The sequence below is a fragment of the Canis lupus genome, chromosome 22, assembly GCF_003254725.2.
Source record: "Canis lupus dingo isolate Sandy chromosome 22, ASM325472v2, whole genome shotgun sequence".
NCBI lineage: Eukaryota > Metazoa > Chordata > Mammalia > Carnivora > Canidae > Canis > Canis lupus.
In genome coordinates this window covers 13184706-13211664 of record NC_064264.1, presented here as the reverse complement: position 1 = coordinate 13211664, position 26959 = coordinate 13184706, and the positions used below count along the sequence as shown (strand labels likewise).

General features: G+C 35.5%; 1 long non-coding RNA gene across 7 annotated transcripts in view; it reads left to right on the top strand.

Moving 5' to 3' along the window:
* The first annotated feature begins 19908 nt into the window (after positions 1-19908).
* Positions 19909-26959, top strand: part of LOC112678802 (uncharacterized) — a 76308-nt gene continuing 69257 nt past the window's right edge. For all 7 annotated transcript variants that reach the window (XR_007404936.1, XR_007404932.1, XR_003147871.3 and 4 more), the window contains exon 1: positions 19909-20042. This is a non-coding gene — a long non-coding RNA (uncharacterized LOC112678802). The remainder of the gene's footprint in view (positions 20043-26959) is intronic.

Genomic DNA, 26959 nt, shown 5'->3' with positions numbered 1-26959 from the left:
GAAAGAAAAGAAAATTCAAAGTCTATAAGGCATATAGAGTTAAAATATCAAGACCTCTAAAATGCTAAAACATTTAAATGCATAAAAATAGTATATTTACTGAGTTAATTTTGCTATTGTTAGTATTGGGTTATCACTCCATATACATCCATAAACATGTTACATATATGCTTATATATGTGCAAACATACACACTTACATATACAGAAACAACAAATACTTTCAACTTCAGATTTTAAGTTTTTTCTCCTTTATGAGAAAACATTCACATCTTCTGGGGATAGGGTAGGAGGCACATGAAGAAAAATCATCAAATTCATGCAGATCATATCAAATTACTTTTTGTGTTAATAGGATGGGGAATTCAGATGGAGAAATGGATTAATAGAGGTATGTGATTTATTGCTTGTGTATATTGATGCATAAATATAAGCATCAATACAATCAATAAATATAAGCTTATAATGTTTTATTATAATATAAGCATCATCATAGTATATCACTCGACCAGGTCATCAAATACAGCCTCTATATATTTCTTATATTTTCATGAATTAAGGATAAGGGTGCCTGGTGGTTCAGTTGGTTGAGCATCTACCTTCTGCTGGGTCATGATCCCGGGATCACGTCCTGTGTTGGGCTCCCTGCTCAGGGGAGTGTCTGCTTCTCCCTCTCCTTAGATCACTTTTCCTGCTTGTGCTCTCTCCCTCTACCAAATAAATAGATAAAATCTTAAAAAAAGATACTAACATTTTGAAAAAAAATTAATAAACCAATTAATTATTTATACTAATAAGGAAATTATAGTTATTTAAAACTGAATTTAAAAATACTTTTAGTCTCAGTTATATGGAGACATTAAAATACTTTGAAGACCATATACCAACTATGTCAGGGATTAGTGGCCCATATTAATAGCTACAATTTATTTACCACAAACTTTGTTCCTGACATTGTATTCAGTGTGTAGCACACATTACCCAGTTTAGTCCTCCCACCTACATTATGATTAGGGAAAATATCATCATATCATTCTTTAAAGATTGTAAAACCAAGGCTTAAGGAAGCTTTGAAATAGGCTAGTGACCTAGTTTAAGAGAAGCAGATCCAATATTGAAATCCACCAGTGCTTTGCAACCTTCAGATTATTGATATGCTAGATCTGATAATTTCTAAAAATATATATTTTTTATTTTGAGACTGAGAGAGAGAGAGAGAGAGAGAGAGAATGAAAGAGAGAATGAGCAGGATGCAAGGGGCACAGTCAAAGAGGGAGAGACAAAATCTTAAGGAAGCTTCCAGGCTCAGGGCCAAGCCCAAAGAGGTGCTCAATTTTGTGACCCTGAGGTCATGACCTGAGCCAAAATGAAGTCCTATATTTTAACCCACTGAACCACCCAGGTACCCCACAGACCTTGTAGTTTTTTTGTGGTCAGGAGATTTATGAGGAATATAGGATGTTTAGCAGCATCCTTGACCTCTATTCACCAGAGGCAAGTAGCAACCATACACTTCCCTAAGCTATAACAACCCAAAATGTCTTCAGATGTTGTCTAATGTCTCCTGGGACACACAACTGCTCCACCTGAGAACCACTTGTCTACTCTAATATGACTCCAACAAATAGGTTCTTAATGAGTGCACTATATAGTCTCTTGACCTATGTTTTGGTGACAATCAGAGACAAGCAGTCCTGGAGATAGAAGTGGGGGAGAGCTCTGACACAACGTTTGTAAAGAACAAGGAATCAGGGATCCCTGGGTGGCTCAGCAGTTTGGCGCCTGCCTTTGGCCCAGGGTGTGATCCTGGAGTCCAGGATCGAGTCCCACGTCGGGCTCCCGGCATGGAGCCTGCTTCTCCCTCCTCCTGTGTCTGCACCTCTCTGTCTCTATGTCTATCATAAATAAATAAATAAATAAATAAATAAATAAATAAATAAATAAATAAATCTTAAAAAAAAAAAAAAAGAACAAGGAATCAGCATGTAAGGACCAAGTTCATGCTATGTGTCAGGAAAAAGAATATAAATGCGTATTATATGGACTTTGTTCTGTAATTGACATTTCAATATTTTAAATTGTATAATTTGTGCTTAGACTAAATAATGGACGATTCCAGAGATTCTCAAGGGGTGGTGAGAATACAGTTTTTTGAATTGAAGAGGTAAGGATCTGATTCTTGGTACTCTCTCCTACAAACTGCGATTTTGGGAAAATTGATTTGAGTCTCAGTTTCCTCATCTGTAAAGTGAATGTAATATACCAAGTTCATAAGGTTGATGTGAGAAGTATAAGGCATGATGTACTTAAGGTTTCGGGGAAATACTGAATGTTCAAAACCTTATAGCATTTATTATAATGATTTATGGATGGTCAAAACATTTCTAGAGGTTTAGCCTAGGAGAAGCAACTCATGATATTCCAGTTGTAGTGCTTCACAGTTCTAGAATAATTTTCAAATACTTCAATATTCAAAGCATAAATAATAAAGTGAATTATATGAGGGCTTAGGTAAGAATTCCCCATAAACCTTTCACCAGTAATTTATTTATTTTTTAACTCCATAAAAACAAGCAAGTAACACCAACATGGACAGCTGTACTTTTACAACAAAACCTTGGGAATGATTGTGAAATATAATGGATAATTCTATAATGAAATAATGCCTTAGAAAATGCTATAAGAAATGTTTCTTAATATAGCAAACCTGATTTACTCTAAAATTTATATCAGTAAAATTGCATGCTGCTATTATATTGATAACTTTTCATTTTTGGATACTGATTTTATTGTCTTTGCTCTTTCTGTAGGAAGCCAAATTGCTAGCCAGTACACACATGCCCAACAAAAATTTTGACAGCAACCAATTTCCAAACTTACTATCACTCTTTAAGTTGAATTATTTCAAAAATTAAAGAGCAGTATAAAAAAGTATTAACTAACAGGGCTATAAAATTATACTATCTAAACAGATGTAAGAAACAAATGTCAGAAATAAGTATGTGTCTATCATCTATCTATCTATCTATCTATCTATCTATCTATCTATCTATCTATCTATCATCTATCCTCCAGTAAGTTAGTTTTCTTGCTTCCATATATCTCTTTTAACTAGTTAGATATGGATGACTGAGCCTTAATCTATAACTCAATAGCTTTTGAATAGCCATAGATGTTAAGCTCCTTCTTTTCTGAGCTATTTAAAACAAATGCTCAAAGTAAGCATGAACAAGTGATATCGAAATGACTTCTTCTGAGCTGACATCAACCTCAAATATGCCCTTTGCTCAAATAAGTTTATTAATGTTAAACTGCTTAAATAAAACCAACTTGAGGAGGTGGCCTGTAACAGGACAAGCTATCTGGTTTAAAACGGGTACCAATTTTCATGGCTTCAAACACTAGTAATCCCCTGTTTTAGAATATCCTGTCAGTGTAAATAAGTCTGAAATTGAAAGTGCTCAATTTGGTTTATCATATTAAACAGAGTGTCCTGGAATAATATATTCCCTTCTACTGTGTAGAGCAGTGATATTCTCAAAGCTTCAAGTGCCCTCAGCAGCCAAGACATCGGTGTCCCTCTGATCTTCTAATTTACTCCTCCTATATTTCAGTAATTATCCTTCCATAAATTGAACAATTGCACTTTCTTTCCCACCTTTGAAGAACCCACATTGCATATTGTCACACAGGGGAGGGTTTATATTTCAAATTCTTATTTAAACTGTGAGACGATCAATACTGATGCTGTCTCCTCACGTAAGTGAAGGAAATGACATGTGTAACTTATGACAGCATCCCAGAGTGCAGATTGTTTTAGAAATTTATCATAAAAGTGCAGACAGGCTAAATGACACAAATCACCACATCGCATCAGAATATAAAAATACTCAAGTAGGTTGGAGAGATTAAGTTCATTTTTGTTTTGAAGTATAAGGTATATTAAGGACTGTCCTTTAAGAACACAAATCTGTCAACTAAATCAAGAACATAGTACAAATAAAATTTTAAGTTAATGTAATGTTCAAGGACAGAGTCTATGCAGAAATATTAAATTAGTCAGAAGGGCTTTATCCATCCAAGCCCTATGTAGGGGAGAGAATGACCTGCCAGATTGATGCCATCATCTGGTTTGCCTGCCAAATATAATCCTATGACAGAGATGTGTACATTGGGCTTTCAGAGCCTGACATTATACCTTTGAGTTGCATTAGTAACTATATGTATATATATGTATATATATATATTTTTTTTTTTCCTACATTCCATCATTCCCAAACCAAATCATAAGTGCTTGGCTTTCCATGTGGCTTATGAATAGGGATAGACTGGGCTGGTCAAGCTAAAGACCCTAGTAACTCTCTTTGGAATGTTACACCTAGCATTGGTAAAATTGATGTTTCCCTTTTATTTGTTAATTTACTTGCATTTGTTTTGTTACTTGAATTAATTATCTTTACTCTGGAAAATTCCTCATTATCTTGAGAGGACCTAGCTAGGTAAATACATGTCTTTGTCTAGAATGTCTTTCTTTGAATTTGTACCATCAGCCATCAGCAATATTCACTTTTAAAACAAGAAATTTAGCAAACATTTCCCCTACTCAACTTACTAATTTAGAGTATTCCAATAGGGAAAGAGACTGCTGAAAACTTCTAGCCCAGCCATGATGCTGATTCAACATAGAAACTTCCTTGAATGTTTCAGGAAATTGAAGAAGTGAATTACAGTTGAAGAAAAACTATGTAAGTCCTAAAAAAATAAATTGTCTGAAACCTGTTCACTCTTACACGTATAGAAGAGCAAATATTAACTAGAGTAAAAAAGATTTTGTGTTTCACTTAGCGTAATCTCATCCATGTTATCATAAATGGCAGAATTTTCTCCTTTTTTAAGGCAATATATTTCACTATATATATGTATATAATATAATGGAAAATACATATTATATAATGAAATACGTATATGGCACACATATGTACATACACATACACACATTTTCTTTAACTATTCATCAGTAAGCATTCAGGTTATTTCCATATCTCGGCTATTGTGAATAATGCTAAAATGAATATGGTAGTGAAGATACCTCTTCAAGATACTGACTTCATTTCCATTGAATATAGACCCTGAAATGAGATGGCTGCGTTTTAAGGTTCTTCTCTTTGCAATTTTTGAGGAAACTCTGTGCTGTTTTCCATAATATTTATTCTAATTTATATTCCTACCAACAGAACTTGGAGAACATTATACTAAGTGAAATAAGCCAGAAAGACAAAGACAAGTACTTCTTGATCTCACTTGTATGTGGAATCTAAAATAGTCAAACTCATATAAACAGAAAGAATGGTAGCTATAAGAGGCTAGGGAGGAAAAATGGGGAGATGTTGGTCAAGAGTTATATAAAGTTTCAGTTATCCTAGCTAAATAAGCTCTGGAGATCTAATATCAATGATGTGACTATAATTAATATCATATTTTATACTTGAAATTTGCAATTAGGGTCAACTTTTAGTTCTCACTACAAAAAAAGGAAAAAAAACAGCATTACATGAGGCAATAGATATATTAAATAGATTTATTGTTGTGAATATTTAATAATATATACATGCATCAAGTCATTAAACTGTACATTTTAAATATATACATTTTTTTAAAGTAGGTTCCATGCCCAGCATGAAGCCCAACACAGGGCTTGTATTCAGGACCCTGAGATGAAGACCTGAGCTTGGATCAAGAGTCAACCTCTTAACCAACTGAGCCACCCAGGCATCCCATATATATATATATATATATATATATATATATATATATGAAAGTTATATAATGTAACTTTCAATTGTCAACTATAGTTCCATAAAATTGACAAAAATGAAGAAATTGTATATGTTTTTATTTGTGTATAAGAAATGTAATTGGATACAGTGGATTAAAGACATGATCCAACTATAAGCTATCCATAAAAGACATATCTAAAGATATAAATAAGTTAAAAATGAAAAGATAGAAAGTATCTTGGATAGAATACTAAGGCCCAGACAACAAAAGAAAAACAGACTTGATGAAAATTTTTTAAAAATTGTGCATCAAAAAATAACCCACAGAATGGAGAAAATATTTGCAAATCATGTATCTGATGAGGGATACATATCAGGAATCCTTAATACATATTATATATATATATGTATATATATATATATACATATATATATATATATATATAGAGAGAGAGAGAGAGAGAGAGAAACTCTTAAAACACAAGAAAATAAATGGCCAGATTCATAAATGGGAAAAATGGCTGAAGGTACATTTTTCCAAAGAAGATGTACAAATGGCCAACATATGAAAAGATATTCAACATCACTAATCATTAGGTAAATGCAAATGAAAGCCACAATGAGATACCTCACACCTGTTAGGATGGCTACTATCAAAAACACAGAGGAATCCCTGGGTGGCGCAGCAGTTTGGCGCCTGCCTTTGGCCCGGGGCGCGATCCTGGAGACCCGGGATCGAGTCCCACATCGGGCTCCCAGCATGGAGCCTGCTTCTCCCTCTGCCTGTGTCTCTGCCTCTCTGTCTCTCTCTGTGTGACTATCATGAATAAATAAATAAAATCTTTAAAAAAAAAACACACAGAAAAGGATCAAGGTTATGGAAAAATTTGAACCCTTGTGCACTGTTGAACCCTTGTGCATTTTACCTGAAATGTAAAATGGTGCAGGATTTTGGAAAACAGTATGGTGTTTCTTTAGCAAATCTAAAGCAGAATTACTACATAATCCAGTAGTTCCATTTCTGGGTATTTACCTAAAAGATTTGAAAATAAGTCTCAGAGATATATGTACAATCATGTTCATTGTGATATTATTCCCCAATAACCATAATATGGAAGCAGCCTAAGTGCCCATTGTGGGTGAATAATGAAGAAAATGTGGTACAGATACACAATGGTATAAGTCAGCCTTAAAAAGGAAGGAAATTCTGACACATTCGATAACATGGATGAATCTTGAGAATATTATGAAAAGTGAAATAAGCCAGTCACAAAAAGACAAATACGTATGATTTCACTTATGTAAGATAGCTAGAGTAGTAAAATTCCTACAGATAGAAAGTCTAACAGGGATTGCCAGGTGCTGCAAGAAGTTAGGAAATGGTGGAGTTATAGTTTGATGGTTATAGAGTTTGTTTTGTAATTTGAAAAGAGTTCTAGAGGCGAATGGTGGTGATGGTTCCACAACAATATGAATGTACTTAATCTCACTGAACTTTAAAAATGGTTAATATATTAAAGGCATTCAAATTGGCAAAAAGAAGTCAAACTCTCCCTCTTCGCCGATGACATGATACTCTACATAGAAAACCCAAAAGTCTCCACCCCAAGATTGCTAGAACTCATACAGCAATTCAGTAGTGTGGCAGGATACAAAATCAATGCCCAGAAATCAGTGGCATTTCTATACACTAACAATGAGACTGAAGAAAGAGAAATTAAGGAGTCAATCCCATTTACAATTGCACCGAAAAGCATAAGATACCTAGGAATAAACCTCACCAAAGATGTAAAGGATCTATACCCTCAAAACTATAGAACACTTCTGAAAGAAATTAAGGAAGACACAAAGAGATGGAAAAATATTCCATGCTCATGGATTGGCAGAATTAATATTGTGAAAATGTCAATGTTACCCAGGGCAATATACACGTTTAATGCAATCCCTATCAAAATACCATGGACTTTCTTCAGAGAGTTAGAACAAATTATTTTAAGATTTGTGTGGAATCAGAAAAGACCCTGAATAGCCAGGGGAATTTTAAAAAAGAAAACCATATCTGGGGGCATCACAATGCCAGATTTCAGGTTGTACTACAAAGCTGTGGTCATCAAGACAGTGTGGTACTGGCACAAAAACAGACACATAGATCAGTGGAACAGAATAGAGAACCCAGAAGTGGACCCTGAACTTTATGGTCAACTAATATTCGATAAAGGAGGAAAGACTATCCATTGGAAGAAAGACAGTCTCTTCAATAAATGGTGCTGGGACAATTGGACATCCACATGCAGAAGAATGAAACTAGACCACTCTCTTTCACCATACACAAAGATAAACTCAAAATGGATGAAAGATCTAAATGTGAGACAAGATTCCATCAAAATCCTAGAGAAGAACACAGGCAACACCCTTTTTGAACTCGGCCACAGTAACTTCTTGCAAGATACATCCACGAAGGCAAAAGAAACAAAAGCAAAAATGAACTACTGGGACTTTATCAAGATAAGAAGCTTTTGCACAGCAAAGGATACAGTCAACAAAATTCAAAGACTACCTACAGAATGGGAGAAGATATTTGCAAATGACAAATCAGATAAAGGGCTAGTTTCCAAGATCTATAAAGAACTTATTAAACTCAACACCAAAGAAACAAACAATCCAATCATGAAATGGGCAAAAGACATGAAGAGAAATCTCACAGAGGAAGACATAGACATGGCCAACATGCATATGAGAAAATGATCCGCATCACTTGCCATCAGGGAAATACAAATCAAAACCACCATGAAATACCACCTCACACCAGTGAGAATGGGGAAAATTAACAAGGCAGGAAACCACAAATGTTGGAGAGGATGCGGAGAAAAGGGAACCCTCTTACACTGTTGGTGGGAATGTGAACTGGTGCAGCCACTCTGGAAAACTGTGTGGAGGTTCCTCAAACAGTTAAAAATAGACCTGCCCTACGACCCAGAAATTGCACTGTTGGGGATTTACCCCAAAGATACAAATGCAATGAAAGGCCGGGACACCTGCACCCCGATGTTTATAGCAGCAATGGCCACGATAGCCAAACTGTGGAAGGAGCCTCGGTGTCCAACGAAAGATGAATGGATAAAGAAGATGTGGTTTATGTATACAATGGAATATTACTCAGCTATTAGAAATGACAAATACCCACCATTTCCTTCAACGTGGATGGAACTGGAGGGTATTATGCTGAGTGAAGTAAGTCAGTCGGAGAAGGACAAACATTATATGTTCCCATTCATTTGGGGAATATAAATAATAGTGAAAGGGAATATAAGGGAAGGGAGAAGAAATGTGTGGGAAATATCAGAAAGGGAGACAGAACATGAGAGACTCCTAACTCTGGGAAACGAACTAGGGGTGGTAGAAGGGGAGTAGGGCGGGGGGTGGGAGTGAATGGGCGATGGGCACTGGGGGTTATTCTGTATGTTAGTAAATTGAACACCAATAAAAAATAAATAAAAAAAATACAAATAAAGAAAACAAAAAAAAATACTGAGTCTTTAAGCATTCAAGAGAAAAATGGAGTTATAATTTTTATTTGAAAAATATTTGGACATTACAGAATGTTAGAAAATAGGAAAAATCATTAGTTCCACCAGGCTAACTTAGCTAATATTTTATTTTGTATGAATCTCATTTCAGTATTTTTATTATGCATATACATTCCTTGCAAAATTACCATCATAATGGACATTCATATTATATTATAATGCCTTTTTTTCCCTTAACATATCATATTCATTTTTCTCAATAGTGCTTCATAATTTTTCTAATTACCATTTCTAATAGGCATATAGTTTTTCATTAGGAAGATGTACCATAATTTACAATTTAATTAACCATTCTTCTCCATGAACATTTCAATTGCTTTCAATAGTACTATATTATAAGTAACACTTATATTCTGTTGTGCATAGAACTCTCACACACTTTTATCAGAATTTCAAAATAATGACACCAGGTCAATATGAACTCTCTTTTGGCATGTGATATATGCTGCTGTTGAATTTTTTCCCTAAAATTTTTACTGGTTTTCATGGCTACTGATCTCCCCACAACTTTGTCATTAAGCACAAGTTTGCTTTTCTTTGCTAGTCATTCGTAGTAACATGGAAGAATGATTCCTTTGAAGAGAGAAAAAGGATGAGACAATAGTTCAGAACCAATGTTAAAGATCTAACCCAAATGAAGGAAACTGGTGGTGGAGTCGATGGGAATAACAATAATTTTAGCTTACCAGTTATTAAGTACTTTCTCTATGCCACATATGTGCCATGTTTTATTTTTTATTTTTTTATTTATTTTTTAAAATTTTATTTATTTATGATAATCACACAGAGAGAGAGAGAGAGAGGGAGAGAGAGAGAGAGGCAGAGACACAGGCAGAGGGACAAGCAGGCTCCATGCACTGGGAGCCCGACGTGGGATTCGATTCCGGGTCTCCAGGATCGCGCCCTGGGCCAAAGGCAGGTGCCAAACCGCTGCGCCACCCAGGGATCCCATGTGCCATGTTTTAAATTCCAAATGCTTTACATTTATTATCTACTTTAATCCACAAAATAACTTCCGGAAGTAGGTAGTCTCATGCATCCTCTTTTGTAGGTGGAGGCTCTGAATCAGAAATGTTAATTTACTAGATCAAGTTTTGAGTTGATTTTAGATGTAAAGAGTTATTAAATGAGGAGCCAGGGGAAAAACATAGTCAGGTTTTCTGCCTTTAGTCCAGTTTTTTTTTTCCCCATTATAAGTATCATTTTTCAGTCCTGGCTAAGAATGTCACTAAATTTATATGGCCATGATCTTCATATTAAAATAGGCATAATCTCTTAGTGTTTCTTTAATTTTCTCCTATCATTGTAATTTACACTAATCAAGAGAGCACATTTCAATCTAGACTATTTGCATAAAACAATTACTGATATGATTTTGGCCATCATTTTGTACATCTAACCTTGATTTTTACTATTTTTCACTCAAGCCTTCAGAGAAATCGATCTTTACATATTTTAGGAACATTTTACTGACCTCTGTTTCTTTGTTTCAGTTAAACCTTTCAAAATATCATTTTTATAGTTCCATTTCTGTTGCAAATTGATTCATCCTTTAAAATATAGCTCAAGTAGTCTGTATTCTTCACCCTCTTGCCCCCTATCTCCCTCCTCTTCTCCATTTCTTCTAATTTTTCATTCTTGTATTCAATAGCATTTATCAATTAAGGACCTATTGTATTAGCACTTCTTCAACTATCAAATACCAAGTAATTTCTGTCTGAGCTTCCGTATTTTGTCCTAAATTTTAATACATAATTATGTAATGCTTATATTTGATAAGCATTCGAACTTTGGAAGTTTTTTTCCCTTTTCAAGTAGTCTGAAATTTCCAGGCAGCATAATGCAGGTTTTATTTTTATTAAATCTTGCAGCATCTAGTACGGAAATTTTAAAACATCAAGTAAATAAAAGGCACTCAGTAAGCTCTTATTAATTGGTTGCCTGGTGATTTACTATACTTTCATTTCTTAGTCAAATTTAGATTTATAAGGTATTAAAGTTCAAATATAACCAGAGATCAGAAAAAATGTCATATTACTTTATACTTTTGAAAGGAAAAACAAGTTTTTATTAAAAGATTAAACTATTACACATGTAATATGGATATATGATAAAATATTGTCATATGACATGTGATTATTGATATTTTATAAATATATGCATGTGTACTTGTATGTGTGTGCATATGAAACATCTGGAAAATTTTATCCTTGTTACATTCACGTTAAAGAAAATTTACAATTTTTAAATTCATAAAATCTCTGCCTTGTCTATTTGCAACACCAATTTGAATTTGATGAAAAATGCATACTGAAAATAGAGTCTTTGCTGTGGTGTATATGCTTTCTTTTGCAGTGCAGCATCATTTTAATGGATAAAGTACTATGTGATTTTGTGAAGTTTCCTCAAAGGGTAAATAGTTACAGTCTCATGATATCAGCTGCCCTAAAGAACAATAATCCTACCAACTGGAATTCTCTTCTATGCCCCTCCCTTAAGACACTGTCAACTGATTGCTCTAAGGTGGGCCCCTCTTCTTATTTCAGATTTTCCTGGAAGGTACTAGGAACAGTTAAACCCATTCTGGAGTTTAATCTGTACAGATTTTGGGTAAAAGAGTATTATGTCATACTTTTAATTTTTATTTGGGGCATTGAAATGGTATCAGTAGCTGTAACAGTGAAAGAAAAATGCTATCTTTATTGAGTTTTTGGTGATTATTGAAGACTTGTTCTTAGTGTTTGAACTTTCAATGTTGAGTTCACGATTTTTACTCCTTTTCTAGTTGATTACTCAGCTTGAATTGAGAGACACTTTTTCTGACTGTAATAGCACGTTAGGTTATTATGAACAATATCATATGATCACATTTCTTTGGGTACAAAGTAACCTGAAAATTTCATCTCCTTTTTTTTCTCTGTGCATGAAAGCTTTTGATTGATGGGAGTGCCTGTAGTCGTAAATAAGCAGCTTTACTAAATTCCAGAGTAGGTCACTTTCTTCAGTTGATTTACATAATTGAACATGTTTCTTATGATAATGGAATTCACAAATGGCAGAAATTGGGCATTCTATCTGAATATCTCATATTTAGTAAGGTTAGGTGTATAGCAATATACTTTGTGATTTGTGGCTTAAAATAAATACAGTGTGATATTCACAGTATATGAATAATGTTTACTATTGACTAGTTCAAGGAAATATGTTCCTGTGTTATCTCTATATACATACATTGTGTTTACATTTCTAATGTGGCAAAATATTTTGCTTTCCTCTGATTGTTTTCATTTCCCTAAAGATTTGATCTGAAATATTCCAGTGACCGCTTCCTCTTCTAAACTTGAATTTATATTTTTTAACTGCATTGTGTCTTCAACACAGTATTTTGTAATTTAATTATATTTGTTACTTGCAAATCACAGTGCAGTTGGGTTACTCCATCAACACAGAGGAATGTGTTGCTAAATATCCAACAGAAAAGGAATGTATTACAGTATGAACTATTCTATATTACCAAAAATATATCTTACGATAAAAATATCACAGGTATGCCTGTGAGTGTGGGTGTTTACACACAAATTGCTGTACCACGTATCTTACTACATACACACTTATATGCATATGTGTCTGTGTTTACATGCAATATATATTATACATCCACAAACACTCATTATATTGCTGTTTGCTTTTTGTATTTGTATGCATAAATGGCACAGCACCATTTCTGAATAATTTTAGGGGAAAACATTACTTGGATAAAAAACAAAATAGAATATTTTAATCATAGATGGATAGAAGTATGTGTTCCCAGGAGAAATACAAAATTCTAATCAACCTGTGAGATAGCTGAATTCTAATAGTAATGTAACATGCAATATCTGCTTTACCATTAGACATTGATTTAAAGGAACATACACTGGCTTTTGATCGAATACCAAATTACCTGGAAGAGATCCTGGCAATTAGATCACTGCAAATAGAAAAGCTGACAATCAACATTAAAAAGAGCTCCAACAGTAACTGAGCAGGACTGCTAAACCTCACCTCAAATTCTGTTCCTTACTGAATCTCCTACTGAGTTTCTACTCTGGTAGGCGATTAGTTTGCAATATATTTCCACAGTAGATATAATGACCAGGTAATAGATATGTTTCTTGTATTTCTAATTTATTCACATGGGTCTCACCTTTATTTTTTCTGGATTTAAGTTTAATCATTAAGGGGTATCAACTGTGGTCAGTTGAGCTGGGAGAGAGGGAGTGAGCTGAGCTACCAGGTATCTGAGTAGCTTATTAAAGCAAAATGGCAAAATGAAAGAGTTAAACCTGAAATAACTTACTGTAGTGGTATAAGCAAGAGACTAAAATCAGAGCAAATGACGACTCCCCGTTTCTAATTTTCTCCATGGAATGGCACATAGATGGATGGTCAGGTGGATCAGAACAGAATGGAGGTCATATTACTGTTGAGAAAGCTCAGAACAAAAGACTGTAGTAGTTTTATGGCCCCTGGGGTTAGGGGCAGTGTGAGGTCTGAAGGCTTCGAGTGGGAAAGTTGCATGTACTTAGAGTGGGGAAAAGATTTTTCAAGATTTTCCCCTGCTCCCCCAACAAGAAGGCTTCCACAGAGGCACATAAAGAGGAGCCTCAGATGATGAGACCCAGAAATGTAGGCACAAAGCTTAAGAGCTAGGAATGCAAACAGGTACAATCAACTCAAGGCACCTAAGTCCTTGACTCTGACTCCTCTAAGATACTGTAATGTATTGGCTGTACACCAAACCTGGTGTGAGGGAGCAGCTTTTCAGAATGAGGCCTTCTAGAGCAAACCTTGATAATTTCCTATGTCCAGGCCTGAAAAGTCACACATAGATTTTTAACCAGGAGCTGGACTCATTATGTTAATAGATGCATTCATTATCCTTTTTAATATTCACAAAAGCCCAAAGTGATTAGCTATGCTTCACTGATGAAGAAACTGGGGATTACATTTTGTTAAGCAATTCACCTGAATTTACAAAAATATTCAGTATAGGAGCCAGAGATAAACTGATTCGATAACTCACAGTCAAAAAATTTCAAAAAACAGAAAGAAAACTTTTATATTCATACTCTTATATTGTACCCTCTTAGGTGAATTACTTAACATATTTCACATCACTGACATAAGACAGATCAACAAAAAAGCATAAAAATTTACTTAATACAAGTCGTATGTGTTATTGGGAGACTTCATAAGGAAATGAAGACCCAAAGAAGTGGCAAGACCTTAGTGCTTTATACGAGGCTGAACAAAGAGAGGCAATTATGAAAAACTAAACTATGTAGGGAAACTAAGGGTGTATAAAAATATGTTTTTAAAAGTTTTTCATTTCATTTATTTATTTGAGAGAGAGAGAGAGAGAGCAAGAGAGAGAGCACAAGTAGGAGGGAGATGCAGGCTCCATGCTGAGCAGAGAGCCCGATGCAGGGCTCAATTCCAGGACCCCAGGATCATGACCTGAGCCAAAGGCAGATGCTTAACTGACTGAGCCACCCAGGTGCTCAGAATATAAAAAATATTTTGGCAGGTCTGTTTATGCAGAATTCTCTTGGTCTCAACTTCCCATCCCTGATGATAAGAATGCTACTTTCCTTCTGGCATAGGGAAAACATCTTTCACATGGGAATTTTACCTCCTGCTTTGAGAAAAGGAGGAAGGTCAGAGTGTATTTCTTGCATCTGTTATTTTTCAAATGCCTTCAACTCAAAATAGTCAATATGCCAAAGTGGCATATTTGGGGTGGTATATTCTAAACTCACAGAAACCATGGCAATTTTGTTGTGTGAGGTCATGATATATTGAGATGTGAGAAGTGAGATATTTAAGGGTATTCCGCAAGTCTTCTTGTTATTTCAAGTTCTTTACAAAACATAGTAATAACAGAAAATGTACTCTGATTATCTTAATGTGATTTTTCACTTTTCCCCATCAGTTCAGAAATACACTAGATATACGTGAGGCAATAAACAATTTTAAGGAGATTTCTGAGCCTATATACTCTATCCTCCTAAATTATTATCATTCTTACTCTGAAGCAATTGAAATTTTTGTACTTCCAGTTCTTATTCTATTTCTTTACCAGTTCCAACACTGAAGCACACTATAGAAGTCTCCCTTCTTGGGGCCACCCTGTGCAATCTTCTCCAATGTTGTTTTCCAGAAGTATTATAAATATAAATTTAAATGTCTTTTTCACTATTAACCAGGGCTTCTTCCCCATTGAGAATTTTATTTGCTGTGGGTTTTTCGTAGATGGCTTTTGAGATGTTGAGGAATGTTCCCTCTATCCCTACACTCTGAAGAGTTTTGATCAGGAATGGATGCTGTATTTGTCAAATGCTTTCTCTGCATCTATTGAGAGGATCATATGGTTCTTGGTTTTTTCTCTTGCTGATATGATGAATCACATTGATTGTTTTATGAGTGTTGAACCAGCCTTGTGTTCCGGGTCATGGTGAAAAATTTTCTTAATCTACTGTTGTATCCTATTGGCTAGTATCTTGTTGAGAATTTTTGCATCCATGTTCATCAGGGATATTGGTCTATAATTCTCCTTTTTGGTGGGGTCTTTGTCTGGTTTTGGAATTAAGGTGATGCTGGCCTCATAGAACGAGTTTGGAAGTACTCCATCTCTTTCTATCTTTACAAACAGCTTTAGTAGAATAGGTATGGTTCCTTCTTTAAACGTTTGATAGAATTCCCCAGGGAAGCCATCTGGCCCTGGATTTTTTGTCTTGGGAGGTTTTTGATGACTGCCCCCTAAGATCAGGAACAAGACAGGGATGTCCACTCTCATCACTGCTATTCAACATAGTACTAAAAGTCCTAGCCTCAGCAATCAGACAACAAAAAGACATTAAAAGCATTCAAATTGGCAAAGAAGAAGTCAAACACTCCCTCTTCACCGACGACATGATACTCCACATAGAAAATCCAAAAGATTCCACCCCAAGATTGCTAGAACTCATACAGCAATTTGGCAGTGTGGCAGGATACAAAATCAATGCCCAGAAGTCAGTGGCATTTCTATACACTAACAATGAGACTGAAGAAAGAGAAATTAAGGAGTCAATCCCACTTACAATTGCACCCAAAAGCATAAGATACCTAGGAATAAACCTCACCAAAGATGTAAAGGATCTATACCCTCAAAACTATAGAACACTTCTGAAAGAAATTGAGGAAGACACAAAGAGATGGAAAAATTTTCCATGCTCATGGATTGGAAGAATTAATATTGTGAAAATGTCAATGCTACCCAGGGCAATTTACACGTTTAATGCAATCCCTATCAAAATACCATGGACTTTCTTCAGGAAGTTAGAACAAATTATTTTAAGATTTGTGTGGAATCAGAAAAGACCCCGAATAGCCAGGGGAATTTTAAAAAAGAAAACCATAGCTGGGGGCATCACAATGCCAGATTTCAGGTTGTACTACAAAGCTGTGGTCATCAAGACAGTGTGGTACTGGCACAAAAACAGACACATAGATCAATGGAACAGAATAGAGAACCCAGAAGTGGACCCTCAACTTTATGGTCAACTAATATTCGATAAAGGAGGAAAGACTATCCATTGGAAGAAAGACAGTCTCTTCAATAAATGGTGCTGGGAAAATTGGACATCCACATGCAGAAGAATGAAACTAGACCACTCTCTTGCACCACACACAAAGATAAACTCGAAATGGATGAAAGATCTAAATGTGAGACAAGATTCCATCAAAATCTTGGAGAACAAGGAGTACGCAGGCAACATCCCTTTTGAACTGGGCCACAGTAACTTCTTACAAGATACATCCACGAAGGCAAAAGAAACAAAAGCAAAAATGAACTATTCGGACTTCATCAAATAAGAAGCTTTTGTACAGCAAAGGATACAGTCAACAAAACTAAAAGACAACCTACAGAATCGGAGAAGATATTTGCAAATGACATATCAGATAAAGGGCTAGTGTCCAAGATCTATAAAGAACTTATTAAACTCAACACCAAAGAAACAAACAATCCAATCATGAAATGGGCAAAAGACATGAACAGAAATCTCACAGAGGAAGACCTACACATGGCCAACGAGCACATGAGAAAATGCTCTGCATCACTTGCCATCAGGGAAATACAAATCAAAACCACAATGAGATACCACCTCACACCAGTGAAAATGGGGCAAATTAACAAGGCAGGAAACCACAAATGTTGGAGAGGATGCGGAGAAAAGGGAACCCTCTTACACTGTTGGTGGGAATGTGACCTGGTACAGCCACTCTGGAAAACTGTGTGGGGGTTCCTCAAAGAGTTAAAAATAGACCTGCCCTACGACCCAGCAATTGCACTGTTGGGGATTTACACCAAAGATTCAGATGCAGTGAAACGCGGGGACACCTGCACCCCAATGTTTCTAGCAACAATGTCCACAATAGCCAAACTGTGGAAGGAGCCTCGGTGTCCATCGAAAGATGAATGGATAAAGAAGATGTGGTTTATGTATACAATGGAATATTACTCAGTTATTAGAAACGACAAATACCCACCATTTGCTTCAACGTGGATGGAACTGGAGGGTATTATGCTGAGTGAAATAAGTCAATCGGAGAAGGACAAACGTTGTATGTTCTCATTCATTTGGGGAATATAAATAATAGTGAAAGGGGGGGAGAAGAAATGGGTAGGAAATATCAGAAAGGGAGACAGAACATGAAGACTCCTAACTCTGGGAAATGAACTAGGGGTGGTGGAAGGGGAGGAGGGTGGGGGATAGGGGTGACTGGGTGATGGGCACTGAGGTGAGCACTTGATGGGATGAACACTGGGTGTTATTCTGTATATTGGCAAATTGAACACCAATAAAAAATAAATTTATTATTAAAAAATATTAAAAAATAACCACGGCTTCTTGAGAATAAGAATGCCATATAAATGTTAAAATAATGAACATGAGAAATTTTTATTTCCCAAAAATACACAAACATAGAGATGAAAGAAGCCAAACTGGGAAACCAAACCGGGACCCCCCACTTTGCCCAGCATGTTCAAAGCTGCTACCAGTCATTCAGAAATAGTTGCAGGGCAACCTCACATTTCTATGTATCTACAGATATGTTTTTAATTCTTTCTTTAATTTATAAATTCTATTTCAAAAATTCTGTATACTGAGTTGCAATATGACAACAAATCACTATTCAGATTAGGGTACTAATGACAGATAGCAAGGTTCATTTAAATAAGGACCGGGAATAAAATTGAAAATTATGAAATGGATAAGTTTTTGAAAACCTTCAATCATGGATAAAATTGGCATGTTAGACAAAAAATGACTATGGCAAACGATTGGCTACTTGTAAATCTTTTGCATAACAGGTCCAAAAATGTTACAAGTGGTTTGGGGGATAGGTGAAATACATAAAGAGGATTAAATTAAAACTTACAGTTAGAAAATAAATAAGTCACAGAGATGAAAAGTACAGCATAGGGAATTTGGTCAATAATACTGTAATATGTTTGGTGTCAGATGGTGATTATACTGTGGGCAGTGAATAATGTATAGAATCTTTGAATCAATATGTTGTACACCAGAAATGAATATAACATTGCATATTAATTATACTTCAATTAAACAAACGCTACAGCCTACATATACTTGTACCTTCAGCTTGAGTAAGCTGTACTCCTGGAAACTTAAATTAATAAGTGTATAAGTTTGTTCCAGTCTTGTAATACTGGAATACCATGACTTCCACTTTGCTAAGATAAAATACAGTTACAGTGTGGTGAACCACAGCAAAATGATGCATTTGGTGGTCATAGTACCTTAACTTTTGGTTGTCATAGCTGATAAAAACCGGGCATAAAAACAATAGGCTTTATCAGGGAAACTAGCAAAGCTATGTATATACACCTACTATTGACTCATAAAGTTTACTTTAATTCAAATGTATTTTCAATATCATTCCCTGTAGGTACAGCTATACTAAAGAAAATATGAGTTAAAAATAGTGATAATTTACTAATCCAAAAGCACTGTTGGGGATTTACCCCAAAGATACAGATGCAAGAAATTCTTAAGCAATAAACCTGAATGAACTTATATCATCCCTTCATTCCCTTAATTTACTGCGCATCCATAATACGAGAAACATACCGGGACATGCAATATCTTAAGGACTTAAGGAAAATAGAGCATATGCCCAGTGAGTTTTGCACATAAAATGAGTACAAAGAAAGTCTAACAAAATATAGGAAAGGGAAATACAACTTAAAAATGGGAGTATGATGAAGTTTCCTGGAAGAAGCTGATATTGAGGCTTAAAGAGTACACAACAATGAGGAAATCTCTTCTAATGCTTAAGGAAAACAAAATAAAACACCCTAAAGAGAGTGGGAGGTACTATTTAGGAAACCTTCCCCTCTTGAGAGAAATAGGTGATGGGGTCACACTAAAGAGAACCTTCCATTTCTGGCTACAGCATTATGACTTCAGATGAGGGTCACTGGGCACTAGGGAACCATTCTTAGGTCCTGAACAGGTAAGAGCCAAACTACATGCTATGCTCTTCCGAGGATAATCTGACAGTTACAGTCTGGTGGGATTACAGAAGAGTGGTATTGAAGATATCAAGAAAATACTTTTATTATAAAGGTAAAAAATAAGCTAAATTGCCTTGGCTAGAGTGTGAATAAAATGAAGCAACTTAAAAAAAAATAAGAGAATGAGGAATGACAACTGATGTGGCTTAATGAGTGGGAAACAGTGAAAAGATAAATCTTTGATGTCAAATGTGGGAAATAAAGGTAAGTAGGTATCTGGGTCATTGAGATAAAACAAGGAAATTAAGAAAAGGCATACTAGGGACTAGAATAATCAGAGATTCTAGGGACGCCTGGGTGGCTCTGTGGTTAACAGACTGCCTTCGGCTCAGGGCGTGATCCCCAAGTCCCAGGATTGAGTCCCACATCGGGCTCCCTGCATGGAGCCGGCTTCTCCTAATTCCTGTGTCTCTGCCTTTTTCTCTCTCTGTCTCTCATGAATAAATAAACAAGATTAAAAAAAAGAATAATCAGAACTATTATTTTTTATTTTAACAATGAAGAAACAGGGTTTGAATAAGTTATAATAATTTACCCATTGTCACAAAGCTATAGTCATAAATGGATATTAATCCAGACTGCCAGACAAGATCCTAAATTCTTTTTTTTTTTTTTAAGATTTTATTTATTCATGAGAGACACAGAGAGGGAGAGAGGAAGAGAGGCAGAGACATAGGCAGTGGGAGAAGCAGGCTCCATGCAGGGAGCCTGATGTGGGACTCGATCCTGAGACTTCAGGATCATGCCCTAGGCCGAAGGCAGGTGCTAAACCGCTGAGCCACCCAGGGATCCCAAGATCCTAAATTCTAAACACAATATTGTGTTACCATTTTGCCTGAAACAATTTAGTACTTTCTGTGTTAGGAGCACCATTCTACATACTTTATAGGCATTAAATCCTTAAGTCTTCAAATACTCTTATGAGGAGAATATGCTCATTATCCTGATTTTAGTAAATGGTAGAACTAAAAAACAGCTTCTTGTCTGCAGAGGCTGTACTCTTAACCACCTACACAACCTGCCTTTATAAAGATTGGTTTTAGACTTATTGAATTTTAAGTATAAATGCAGCATTCGAGTGCAAATACCCAGTTGGAACTGAGGCATGGATCTCAGGAGAAATTTGACCTGGGCACAAAACGAAAAAGTTTTAACTTAGAAAGATGGTACCTAAAATCATAGGAAGGACTAAGCCAACAGAGTAGACAAATAGAGAAGAGAAATAGTTTTATATACAGTTAATATTACATATTATACAAAACCTACAAGCAACAAACTTCCTTTATATGTTAAGGAGAATTAGGGTATGTTTGTCTACCAAAAGTTTGCTAGCACCGAGTTAAACAATAAAAATTTTAATTTAGTAGTCAGCCATAGCAATAACAAAGCCATATGTTAAATAGAACTCGTGAAAGAAAGTTCACAAATGCAAAAAAGAAAAAAAAATCAAATATTTCTCAAGTATTTTCATTGCATCATTGTTATAATGGTCACTTATGATGTAGGAAGGACATTAGGGTTCAAAGTCAAAGCCAACAGCCGAGAAAGAATTCTTGAGACAACTTTGGTGCACAAAGGTGGTTTTATTAAAGCCTGGGGACAGGACCCACTGGCAGAAAGAGCAGTACTTGGGTCATGAAGAGTGTCCCATTATATATACTTTCAATTTGGCAGGGGGTTAGGGAGAGCATAAGTCTCTAAGGAATTTTGGAACCAAGATTCCCTGGACCTTGAGGGAACTAGCTATTTTTGGGAAAAGGTCATTTATTATTGTCTAATAAAACCTTAGTCATGAGACCCTTCAGATGTATATCGGTGGTGAGCCATGTGCTTGAGGGATGATTGCCAACACGTACCTTGAGGAGTAGATATAAAGGAAATTCTTTCTTTTCTTTTCTTTTCTTTCTTTCTTTCTTTCTTTCTTTCTTCTTTCTTTCTTTCTTTCTTTCTTTCTTTCTTCTTCCTTTTTTTTTTTTTGATTTTATTTATTTATTCATGAGAGACAGAGAGTGAGAGAGAGAGAGGCAGAGACACAGGCAGAGGGAGAAGCAGGCTCCATGCAGAGAGCCCAATGTGGGACTCAATCCCGGGTCTCCAGGATCAGGCCCTGGGCCAAAGGCAGGGGCCAAACTGCTGAGCCACCCAGGGATCCCTGATAAAGGACATTTCTAAAGGAATTTTATATGTTAAAATAGACTTAGAGAATCCTAGAGATTAGGCTAAGATTGCTGCTGCCCTTAGCTAAGTATTAGCATCAAGCCAGTTGAGTCCCTAGAGGAATGTCACTCTGCCTGTTTCAAGGATTTGTCAGTGGGCTGCAGGAAGTAAGGAAATTTAATAATTTTTCTTCTGCCTTTGTTTTCTCCATCAATTTAGGGGGCAAATCAGACAATCAAATTCTAGACAGCAGGGGATTTAATTAATACCCCATGCCCTTTTTATTTCTTCTGCTTGACTATTTTGGGGATCTAGAAAAAGAGTTTGTTTTCACAACTTTTACAACCAGAGGTTCTAAGTTAGGGAGAATCCAGTACTGTTTCTGAAGTCATTACACAGTAACTTGATAATATATTTGAGGATTCAGCAATATTGATCATAGAAACAGTGTTTTAAATTTATTTTCAACTCAGTTAGTTTTATAATCTTTAAATATTTAACCTGATACTCAAGATTTCTAACTGCCATAATAATAATAATAATAATAATAATAATAATAATAATACAGAAGGCAGAAATGACAGAAAGGAACCAAAAGGATTTGTGTGTGAAATATAGACATCTTACAAATAGCAATAGTGCACAACAGGGAGTTGTGTCATTTTCCACAAGTTTTCAATTAAATAAGAATTAAAATTTTAGTGAGCTACGGTCATTTCACTCACTATAATGAATAGGGATGCATTTTATTTATTGAGATAAATAGATTGTTGCCATTAGAACTAGTTTTATTGCATTATTCGCCAATTTAACCATTTTTATGAATCATACTAATTTTATTTTTTCTTTAATGGACTCTATACCTATAAAATTATTTTTATTTTATTTTTTTCTTCACAGAGGTAGGCTCTATGGTAATAAAAGAAGTGCAAAATTTTTGAAAATAAGAACTGAGCCATCAGTAGTTAGCTAGCCCATTACTTATTTATATTGTCAATTAATTATTTCTAATAGAGAGTGGGAGCTGCCAATAATCCTCACCAAATTACTGGAAGAGAAAGTGGAAAAAGATCAGTTCCCAAAGTTCCCCCATTCCCTCTCAGAGTCTACAGATTCCTCATTAGCCCCTCTTTGATCAAGTCTTAAAAATGTTCAAGTTTAAAATTAATATTTCAAAACATAGTGTGTTTTGTTCACAACAAATTACAAAAAAGTGTGTCTGGTACATTCCAGTGCTCAAGAAATGTTAACCGAATGGATAAACACAGTCATGTTATGCTTTATCTAATAGAATACTTCTCTAGAAATGTAATTCAGAAGTAAATATTGCAGTAATTTAGTGAAAGTACAATGGACCTATGTTATGAATTTGCCCAGGGTCTGCCAACAACGATTACCCTATTAAAAAAAACAAAACAAAACAAAAACAACAACAACCTGCTCATCAGATTAATTAAATTGATTAACTGATTGTTATTTTAAAAAATTCTGACCGTTCAAACTACCTGCTTCCCTTCTTATCTCTCCCTTTTTCCTTTCTTTATTTCTTCCTTCCTTCACACAAGTAAAGGAATTGTGATTTATATATATTCAATTCCTATATCTACTTATAAAACTGAATATTAAAAAAGTTATCACAGGGATCCCTGGGTGGCGCAGCCGTTTGGCGCCTGCCTTTGGCCCAGGGCGCGATCATGGAGACTCGGGATCGAATCCCACGTCGGGCTCCTGGTGCATGGAGCCTGCTTCTCCCTCTGCCTGTGTCTCTGCCTCTCTCTCTCTCTCTCTCTCTCTCTCTCTCTCTGTGAGACTATCATAAATAAATAAAAATTTAAAAAAATAAAAAAATAAAAAAGTTATCACAACGTGAATCTTAAAATTTCCTTCAATATTAAACAATTTCCCTATCTAGGGATGAAGTGACAATATGGCCTTTATTTCTTTTTTCTTTTTTTTTTTAATTTTTATTTATTTATGATAGTCACACAGAGAGAGAGAGAGAGAGAGAGAGGCAGAGTCACAGGCAGAGGGAGAAGCAGGCTCCATGCACCAGGAGCCCGACGTGGGATTCGATCCCGGGTCTCCAGGATTGTGCCCTGGGCCAAAGGCAGGCGCTAAACCGCTGCACCACCCAGGGATCCCTGGCCTTTATTTCTAAGAGAAGAAATAATTACAACAAAATTCTGTAATACATGTAGATAACCAGTTCCCCCTGAAAACCAAGCAAGCAAATAGAATTAGCAATCTCACTAGAGTGGGACAAAGTCAGGAATCAAACCATTTAGAAGCACTACACATAACTGTCATTACTATGACTATTGTCATTTATATTCTATATTCTAGCCCAGATAAAATAGCTTTACTCTAAATCTGTCAAAAGATCTTGTATATGCTGGTTCTCCTGCATGAAATGGTCCTTTCCTTACGGTATTTTATTTATTAACTCTTAATGATTCTTTTAAATTAAAATGCTACTCTATCCAAGGGGTTGGGGTGGAAGACACTTCAGTTTTATTAGAGCATTTTAATCTCTCACTCATGTTTCCTTATGACTCTGGTCCTTTTGCAAGTTTTTACAAGATATTCTTTTTTTTTTCTTTTTGCTTCTTTCCTGCCCTGAGCTTTATTGAGACATACAACAGTGTGTAAATTTAAGGTGTACAATTTGTTGATTTGATATACTTATATAATGCAGTATGATTACCACTATACCATTACTTAACACTTTCATCATGTTATCTAATTACCATTTCATTTTTCTTGTTTAAGAGCATTTAAGATTGATACTCTTAGCAACTTTAAGGTATATAATACAGTATTGCTTATTGTACTGTGATATATTGTAATGCAATATATCGTCATGTGGTACATTAAATTCCCAGAACTTTTCAACTTCTAACTGGAAGTTTGTACCCTTTGACCAACATCTGCCTGTTTCCACCCCCATTCCAACTCCTGGTAACCACTATACTACTTTCTAAGAGTTTGGTTTTTCGTTTGTTTATTTGTTCCACATAAAGTTACATCATGCTGTATTTCTCTTTCTCTTCTCAACTTATTTCACTTAGTATAATGCCCTCCAGGTGTATCCATGTTGCCACAAATGCCATAAGTGGAACTTTGTCTCACTCTAGTCAGATTGCTAATCCATTTGTTTGCTTGGTTTTCAGGGGAAACTGGTTATCTACATTTATTACAGAATTTTGTTTTGGTAATTATTTCTTCTCTTAGGAATAAAGGCCATATTGTCACTTTATCCCTAGGTAGAGAAATTGTTTAATATTGAAGGAAATTTTAAGATTCATGTTGATAAGATTTTTAAATTTAGTTTTAGTAGACATAGGAATTGAATATTTCATTTCTTCTGTGGCTGAATAATAGTCTATTGTGTATATATATATATATATATATATATATATATATACTACGTTTTCTTTTTTTTTTATTTATGATAGTCACACACACAGAGAGAGAGAGAGAGAGAGAGAGGCAGAGACACAGGCAGAGGGAGAAGCAGGCTCCATGCACCGGGAGCCCGACGTGGGATTCGATCCCGGGTCTCCAGGATCGCGCCCTGGGCCAAAGGCAGGCGCTAAACCCCTGCGCCACCCACGGATCCCTATACTACATTTTCATTATCTGTTTATCTGTTAATGGTCACTCAGGTCATCTCCCTATTTTGGCTCTTGTGAATAAACATGAGAGTAGAGATATCACTTCAAGATTCTCTTTAGTTTCTTTTAGATATATCCCCAGAAGTGGGAATGCTGGACATATGATAGCTTGATTTTTTAAACTTTGAGGAAACTCCATACTATTTTCCATAAAGGTTAGAACAATTTACTTTCCCACTAGCAGTGCACAAATATTCCCTTTTCTTCACATCCTCACCAATACTTGTTAATCCTTGCCTTTTTAATGCTAGCCATTCTAACAGGATGCGGTGATATCTCACTGTGATTTTGATGTGCATTTTTCTGATGGTTAGTGATGTTGAACATCTTTTCATGTGCTTGTTGGCCATTTGTATGTCTTACTTGGAAACATATTTAGTCAACTCCTCTTTCCATATTTTAATCTGATTGTTATTTCTTCACTGAGTTATATGAGTCCTTCACATATTTTGAATATATGATTTGTAAATATGTTTCTCCAATTCTATAGGTTGCCTTTCCATTTGTAGTTTTTTGGGTTTTTTTGACTGTGAAGAATAAGTTTCTTTAAGATTGACTTATTTATATAAGAGAGAGAGAGAGAGGTTGAGCTTGAGCAGGGGAAGGGGCAGAGGGGGAGAATCTCAAGCAAATTTTGAGCTTGACATGGGACTTGATCTCATGACTCTAAGATCATGACCTGAGCTGAAACCAGGAGTCAGACACTTAACTGATAGAGCCACCAAGGTGCCCCCTGCTCCCCCCACTTTTAAGATTTATTTATTTGAGGGAGAGAGAGAGAGTGAGTTTGAGCAGGGGGAAGTGCAGAGGGAGAGAATCTCAGGTGGCTTCATCTTCTTTCATTTTCAACAGAATATAAATTATTTAAAGGCAAGAATCATGTTTTATTCAATTTAGCATACCAAATTCCTAACATAATAAGGTTCATGCAACAAACACTTATCTATTCAATTAAAGAATGATGCATAAAGACCAGAGGCTATAACTTTGTTAGAGGTATAACCACCATGTTTTATAGCACAGTAAGTTAGAAAAAGACAACATAAGGTAATTGGATTCCAATTCAAGTCAAGAAGCATATATTGAATATTTAAGTCAGGCACTGTTTCAGAGAGATCATGTTGAGTAGCAAACTTCA